Here is a 9,224-nt window from a genome sequence, read left to right as displayed (position 1 = left end):
CAGGAAACGTGCCGTATACTATACTATACTATACTATATTATATCCCTCATGTAAAGCTTCTTGCCATAGGATTGTACAGAGCATGAACATGGTGTAGTTTTACTAGCTATCTACGAGCAGTTGGATGCGGTGCAATTGGTTACTAGCCAGCGGGATATAGTACTTTTGGGAATCCACGATCTGCACCCAATCGTGATCGTGTGATCGATATCTACATTTCCCACTTAAGAATGTACGCAGTGCGCGTAGTAGCGATACTTTTGAGCGACAGTCCTGTGCGTGGCTTGTAGCTAGCGCTAGCAGCGCTTTGGAATTGCGCGACGGCATTATAGAAATCTGTGGTGCGATGGCGTGTGTGTGTGTGTATTCGTTAGTGTGATCAATGCAGTTCAGCTCATTATTGACAAAGTGACTGCGCTTGAAGTAACGGAGGAATGATTGCAGCAGAAGGACACCATATCAGATCAGGTACGAATTAGGAATAAACTAAAAGCGAGTTTGAAGATGATGTGGGTAACCAAGCCGCTTTAGACCTACTTCTAACGTAGTCCTGGACCTCCTCGATCTTTCGGAGTTTTGCACGCTGTAGTGTAGCTCGTGTGTAGGAACCAACGGTGTCGTTCGCTACGCGCTGCACGCACTGCTGCTGCACTGCTACGGCCTAACGTTAGATTTAACGTCAGGAAACCTGCACATTTTTCCAAAAGGGAACCATCATCACTCTAGTAAAATGCTCGAGAGGGATATAAAACAAATATCGACTGCTTTCTTTCGGGCCATGGCAAAACTATTTGACCTCGGTGATTTCTCAACAGTGCCATGTCCCTCGACTTCGTCTCGGGACATAGCACTGTTGAGAAATCACCTCGGTGCAAATAGTTTTACCATCTCCCTCTGCAGCAGTCGATGTTTGTATACTATACTATACTATACTATACTCATGTTGCTCATTTCCGAGTATAATTATGCAAGACATGACCTTGCATAAAACAACACTTCAGTAATATTTTTCGTCTTCTTTCCATTCGTTAGGTACGTATATGTTCCATTCCCTGAATTTCTTTTATTTTGACATTTTACATGAACTTAGAGATATTTTAAATTGTCAGTTGTCTTTCCAGTCCCCTTTATGCTTTTGTCGCTGCTTGTTAGCATGAGACATCTGGCACCACTGCAATAAATAAGTACGATTCATGTGAGTTGCATGGGAGGGGTGTTTGCATGGGTGCACGTTTTGCGTTTAATTATCATTGTGTGCGGGGAAGTCTAATCTCCCCCCAAAAGAGGTATTTCTACTTCATGCCAAATTCAATACTTGGAAAATAATTTAATGCATTATTTCCTCTTCCAAAGGGCTGCATACCTCAATCTCAAGGTACTATGAGGCAATGATAGGACAAAGAAGTTGCGAAATGGGATCTTTTGGCTGCAACATATCAAATATCGACAGAATGGGTGGAAAAATTGTCGTTTCGATTGGGTCATGGTAACTGTGCTCTTTGTTGAAAATGAATATTTATCTGTATGATAGACAGAGGTGGAGGGAAAGAGCAGGGAAACATATTCAACAAAATACACAAGATCAACAGCGGAAGACGGTTTAGGAAGTAACAGTTAGATTGACGTTTTATAAGTTTCCGCCAATGTGACAATGGGATGTCAGTTGAGGGATCCGTTTAATTAACGAATAAAGCTTCTAGCCCTGGGTCTAGTCAGATCTTCCAAAAATAAACATCGGCCATCCTTTGTGGAATGAAGCCAAGGTAAATATTAAATGGAATGATGTAAGCCAAGGTGATACTTTGAAGTTGATGAGTTTTGCTGTCAAGTCATTAGGTAACGTACGATACGATCTGTAAAACATCTAATGTATACTCTTTTTGGCTCGGCTAAGACACTGTAAAAGAACATGAAGAAATAGAGATATCTGAAGTATGCTCCAACCTGGATCTGCTTCATAGACAGAAAGACAAAATGGATTCATGACTCATTGCATAATGACTCGCCACTCTCTAAGGAAGACATGTCTTTATGGTGGTAATTACTTTTAGCCATCCTACTTACATGTATAAAGTTGAGCGGTACATAATCACACAGGAGTACGCGAATGTTTTGCCTCAAGTCAAACCTCTTGCCTCCAATATTTAATAGAATATTTCGGTCAAATTCAGAGATTCACTCTTATCCGACCAGACAATCCACAAATTTGCATTTATTCAACCCCAAAACCGCACTCGCGCATCATTCTATCACTTCAGACACTCCAACCCTGACACTTGGAATTCCCTTCCCACCGAAATTAAAAACATGACCACTATGTATTCAAAGAAGGCTGTAAAACTTCACCTCCTTAAAGGACAAGTTCACCTTTATAGACATGTGGGTTGAGTGAATACAGCAATATTAATAGAACACATCAATGAGAGTTTGAGGAAAATCGGACAATCCGTTCAAAAGTTATGAATTTTTGAAGTTTCTGCTCAGTAACGGCTGGATGGGAAGACCACTATAGCTTGTGATGTCATATGAGTACAACTATATAAAGAAAGTATAAAGAAAATTCAAGATATTCTCACTTTTCTCACATAATAAAAGAACACTCGACTTCTCTCTGTCAGAAGTCAGGGGGATTAATTTTACCCCTAACATAAGTCAATAACAAGTCGAGGAAATGTGCACTTTATCTAAAAAGTCAAGTTTTGTGAAATTCTCTTTTTATTTTCCTTATATCGTTGTACGCATGTGACATCATACACTGTAGTAGTCTTCTCCTCCAGCAGTGATTGTACAGATATTTTAAAAATTCATAACTTTTGAACGGATTGTCGGATTTTCCCCAAACTTTCACTGATGTGTTCTACTAACATTGTTGCCTTCACTCAATTCACATGTGTATTAGGGTGAACTTGTCCATTTTAATCAGTATTCCCCAGGATAACATTTTGAATTCTTTATTGTTTTATAATTAAATGTATATGAACATGTACGTGATACATGATGCATGTATGTGTACATTAATATATCGATTTATTTATTTATCCATATATATATATATATATATATATATATATATATGTATATATATATATATATATATATATATATATATATATATATATTACAAATATGGGTATGTATGTGTATGTATAGGATAGGTACATAATTATTATGTATATGATCATGTAGGATTATGTATGTATGTATGTATACCATGTGCATTACCATTACTGTGCACGTTAACCACGATATATTTTGTTATTTTATGTCAGATAACCTTGTGTAGAATACTTTGTATTCATTCATTACTATTTTCATAATGCATATTCGGTCATTATTACGGCAAAGGGAACTGAACGTGTTAACTTTAAAATTATTATGATATTATAGTCATTATCATTACTATTATTGTAAAGTAGTTTGAGTGGTACACTTACACTCTGTAATTTTCCCTTCCCCCCCCCCCTACCTTCCCTCTCTCTCTCTCTCTCTCTCTCTCTATCCCTTATTCTATCCAGAGTAGCTAAGCAGTCTCCATACCGTCAAGCCTCGGCTTATTTTGGAGACCCTTCTGTTTGAATTCCCTAAGCTGTTTGTATTTGTCTTGTTTTGTACTAAAAACTATGTGTCGATATACTGATTGTCCTAAATGACTTGCACATAATCATATCTGATGTAACGGAATTAAGCAGAAATAAATCAAATCAAATCAAATCAAATAGAAATTGCGCAAAGATTGTTGGAATAAAAATCAAAATTAATTGACTGAGCAAGTCTGGACACTATTTTGACAGATCAGTTTACAAAGATTTTGCTTGAAAATTATGTCATATTAGTTTCATTTGTCGGAATAGATCAGAAAAGTTATACAACCTGCTTTCTAACAGGTTGCAATTTCAAAGACTTTCACAACCTACAGCTCAGATTTACACTTTTGCACATATTTCTGAAGGTGATTGAGTTTTGTTTCATATGCTTTATCATGAGGTGAAGTTTCATTCAATTTATTTTTTAATTAAAAGCAAACGAGTATAACATATTTTCGTGTATATATACAAGAAACGTGTTTATATACACGAAAATAATGTTGGAGTTCAAAATGAATCTTCAGAGTGCTTAGAAACATGATGGTTGCACAGAACCCAGATCACCAAAGGCACAAATCCACCCATGGATCTTTGTGTGTGTGTGTGTGTGTGTGAGAGAGAGAGAGAGAGAGAGAGAGAGAGAGAGAGTGTGTGTGTGTGTGTGTGTGTGCATTCTTAGATAACCGACAGCTGTTTGATTAATTATAGCAAGTGGGAACTCCATCCCTTGAACCTCCTTGAATAAAGCTTTTTAATCCGTTGCCATTAAACTGCTGATGTAACGGATATACGCAAGTGTTGTTTATATTGTTGTCTTTGTCATCATACATCCCCATTCGAATTATATCAGTGATGAAATCATCAATGATATAGCAACGCGAGATTTAGCATGCATGACGATTAGAATCATTTGTACACATACGTTTTTATCCATTAATAATAATAAAAAAAATCCGACCAAGTTTCACCACAAACATCTCCAGTTGTATTGTTCTACGGAGGCGTCGAAAGAATTCCATTGGTGTTGTTTTCACGCATAATAATGGCAAAGTTGCTCTCTCTCTCTGATTCGAAAAGCAATATCCAGTGTTACTTTTTATTAATTTTCTACTAACTACTAACTAGCATTTTGGGGGGCTTTGTAGGCCTACTGCAGGTCTGAATGAAATTTTATTCCAGCTTGAAGTGGACTGTAAGACTGTAAGAGCAACACTTCTTTTTAGCTTATGTATCACAATGTCCGATGATACACACACACGCACGCACCAACATACACACACACACACACATAAACAAAATACGCCAACACACATACACTACACTTTCTAATCTTAATACATTAACCAGTAACAGTCAGCAATTCTTTGTCGTGAGTTGTAGAATTTCGGCTTAAAAGGATAATTCAAAACCCAGCGTTAGTGCTTTAAAACGGTTCTAAAATGTAAGTTAGGGATAGAAACAACCACTGCAAAAATTTGAATCCGTATAATCAAATATTAAGTATTGTTAAATACACAAAATGTGGACAATAGTTATGATAAAAATGTTTCCTGACTAAACCGTCTACAGTTACGGTCTAGTGAGAAAAACACTGATAGGCCTATCTCCTTATATTTTAGGCTTTATTGCAAAATTCTTATATGGTAGGATGTTTTGCGATACAACAGACCTACACATAATTATGCATCAAATGTGATATCTTGAACATTTTTGAAATCACTGCTCCCAATGGTAAACTGGACCTTTAAGGTGACTTTTGTATCTGAGAGAGTCAGCCTGTAACATGCAGTGTAAGTTTGGCGTAAAAGAGACCACACTAGTATGGGTGCCAGAGTAGAGGCTAAACTTTGTTTTACCGTCTGCCTGATGTCTTTTTGTTGGTTTTACCCTACTTCGAGGGTGCTGAATCTGAATCTGAATGATTCAACTCTTGCATCCTTGAGGGTTTTGAGATACTAGTATTTAAAATGACCGCCAAAATGGTCGCCAAAATCTGAAATTCCTATGAATATTTTTCATTATAAATAGTGAAAAATTGGACAAAAATTGAGTTTTACAGCATTTCTAGGCTGCTACAGCAGAATTTATTCTGGATGATGCAACCATTGCGTTCTTGAGGATTTTGAGGTATTCAAGATGGCTGCCAAAAAAGGAGTTACCCACTTATTTCCTTTCAAACAGTGATAAAAATATTCAAAAACAAATTATGTTCTCTCCCTATTTCACGGATGCTGAAACCAAATCTGGATGAAGCAAGTCTTGAATCCCAGACGTTTTTGAAATATCCAAAATGGCCGAAAAAAATATGTACTTCTCTAAGAAATGTAAGTAAATTGGAAATGCTTGATGGCTTTTACCCTATTTCGAGGGTGCTGAATCCGAATCTGGTTGATACAATCTTCATCATTGAGGTTTTGAGATATTTAAGAGGGCGGCCAAAATGAATGTAAAAAATCTTTGATATCTCAGAAATCTCAAGGAATCAAGAGTTGCATCGACCACATTTGGATTCAACACCCTTGAAATAGGGAAAACTTGGATATGAAAAAAATACAAAAACCTTTATTGATACAACAGTTGGCTCAACCAGCACCCTCGAAACAGGCTAAAACCATCAATTTATTTTCAGTTTTGTACAATTCATACGGAAATACTTGATACTAAAATTTCAGTTTTTGGCGGTCATTTTGGATATCTCTAAACCCCCAGGGATACAAAAGTTGTCATATCCACATTCGGATTCAACCCCCTCGAAATAAGTTAAAACCATCTAAGATTTTCAAATTTTCATTATCTAAAAAGAAATATGCAGGAAATTAAACTTTTGTCGGCCATCTAGAATATCTCAAAATCCCCGAGAATGTAAAAGTTGCAGTATCCTGATTCGCATTCAGCACCATGGAAGTTGCGTTTGAACCCCATTTTTGTGTTCAATATTTCACCATTTATAAGGAAATATATAGGCAGATTTTGGCGGCCAATTTGGCGGCTATTTTGAATATCTCAAACCCCTCAAGGATGCAAAAGTTGCATCATCCAGATTCGTAGTCGGCACCCTCAAAATAGGGTGAAACCATCAAAAAACATCGTGCAGACGGTAAAACGTGGTTAGGCCCAAAATCTGACTTTGGCACCCACACTACACCGCCTAGAATTAAGAAGGTGTAGGTCGTATGTTCACATTATAGCGTGCTTTAGCTCTGCGACGCGAACGCTAAGACGATGCCAAAAAAAGGCCAAAATGGTGTTCTGCAGAGAGGCCTATACCTCATCCTTCAATGCGCCCTGTATGGAGAAAAATGAAAAAGAGGACGAATACGGAAAAGTAAAAGGAAAAGCACGTCATATTACAAGAAGAAGAAAAAGAAGAGGGTGAGGCGAAAAGGTGGGGAAGAAAAGGATAGCTGCAAAAAGAGTTAAGGGAGGACCATATTGACAGTATTTGACCACCCCTCTGGTAACCAATAGAAAAAAAAAAATCTTCTTATGAAATATTGTTACAATATGAACATTGCAAACAAGAATGTGACTGTACGTGGTACTTGTGATGTGAAAAGGGTTGGTTTTTAATAAAAAATCAAATCCCTTAAATACATGAACAGATCGAATTTCTCTCGTTTTCGTAGGGTTATAAGGGAAAAATAAGGGTTGGTTCTATTTGCGATTCCGATGTGTGCATAACATATTGTGTCGGTATTCTTTAGATTTAGGCTGAAAAGTCGTTTCTTCATTTTCACTAGTTTTCCACAATAATACTGATCGAACATAGTCATTACGATCTTACTCACGGAGAGAAACAGCAAAGCATGAAACAAGCAAAAAAGCACAACACAACAAAACAAAACAAAAAACCAAGCAAACAAACAAACAAACAAATCACCTCTGTCCATTATCAGCCATTGTGTGTGCTTGTGTTAATATATATATATATATGTATATACAGTCAAACCTGTCTATAGCGGCCACCCAAGGGATACGGGAAAAGTGGCCGTTATAGACAGGTGGCCGCTATAGACAGGTAACATGTATTATCGTTGTATACATCTATATATACTTACATGTACATGTACATGTATGTGTGTACGTATGCACATGTGTGTATCATGCATAGAACAATGCCGGTGTTTATGAAATTGTTGCACAGTACATGTAGCATGTGCACAGTCATGAAGAAAGCTTAACACTAGTGCCTTATTGTGACTGAATAAGTGATGAATGCAACGATGGCGCAGGAATGATTGGCACGGCTAACAAGCAGAAAAACACGCTGAATTATCGGCTCGGCTACGGCCCCATCGGGTTTTTGGCCGCTATAGACAGGTTAAAATCTACCGCGGGAAACAAAATTTGGGGCCGCTGGCCGCGTTAGACAGGTGGCCGCTATACACAGGGTCTTTAACATTGCTTTTCTCTCGGGGGGATTTTTCAGTGGCCGCTATAGACAGGTGGCCGCTATAGAGAGGTGGCCGCTAAGACAGGTTTGACTGTATATATATATATATATATATATATATATATATATGTATATACACTGCAAAAAGTCCGGTGTTAAATAGTGAACACCGAGTTGGTGTTAAATTTTCGGTGCTCATTTATGGTGTTAAATTAACACCTCCGGGTGTCATTTCCAAATATAAAACTGTTTTTTGAAGAGTTTCTTAGTAACTGCACTTCTTGTTGATTTTTAATTTAAACAAGACGATCAAGAATTTTACATTAAAATACTAGATTTTTGAAAAAATGTGAAAATAAATTTACACCACAGTAACACCAGCTGGTGTGGTCTCTTATTGAAGCTGGACGGGTGTTAAACCATCGATATCAATACCAACAAATATCAAATCAACACCATGTGGTGTCATTTTTGAATTAACACCAGTACAGTGTCAAAATAACACCAGGTACAGTGTCAAATTAACACCACGAAGTGTCAGGTGAACACTTTTCATCACCATCACAGTGCATTTTCTACACCTGTGGGTGTGGTCCTCTATTGGAGTTTGATCGGTGTTAGATTTAACACCCATGGTGTTAAATCTAACTCCGATGTTTTTACAGTGTAAATATATATATATATATATATATATATATATATATATATATATACATACATATATTTATATATATATATAATACATTTATATATGTGTGTCTGTGTGTCCAATACTAAGTGAATGAAGCACAGAATGCTGTGATGCATTGGTCAATGTTCGTTGATGAATAGAATAATGATACTTTAGAAAGAGAAAATATCATTGAGTATTGCAAAACGTTTTTGAGTTGACATCAACAGATCTCAGGTTCTATCCGAATAATGAACTGTAGCCTCAATATTCCAACACCTCAGTGACGTTGAAGTAGTGATAGGATAGCGTGGTTGACAATTTGCAGAAAACACTATGCACCTTGCACCATTAGTTAACTAGGTCTTTTGAATATAGGTATGCTTTTGCTTCAGTGATGGGCTGTTGCTATGGGTGGTGAGACTGTGAGGCTTGTGGGAGAGGTCGGTTAGTCACTTTTGGTTATCAAGTAGAGAGAGAGAGAAAAAAAAAAAGAAGAAGAATGGCACAACGTAGAGGGAAATATATGACGAATACACATTACAAATTTGTAATGCAAGGGACATCTATTCACAA

This window comes from Diadema antillarum, unplaced genomic scaffold (genome assembly GCF_040938485.1).
Source record: "Diadema antillarum isolate AM-2024a unplaced genomic scaffold, OU_Dant_1.0 seq00001611_RagTag, whole genome shotgun sequence".
Classification (NCBI taxonomy): domain Eukaryota; kingdom Metazoa; phylum Echinodermata; class Echinoidea; order Diadematoida; family Diadematidae; genus Diadema; species Diadema antillarum.
Note: the sequence above shows the minus strand (reverse complement) of the source record.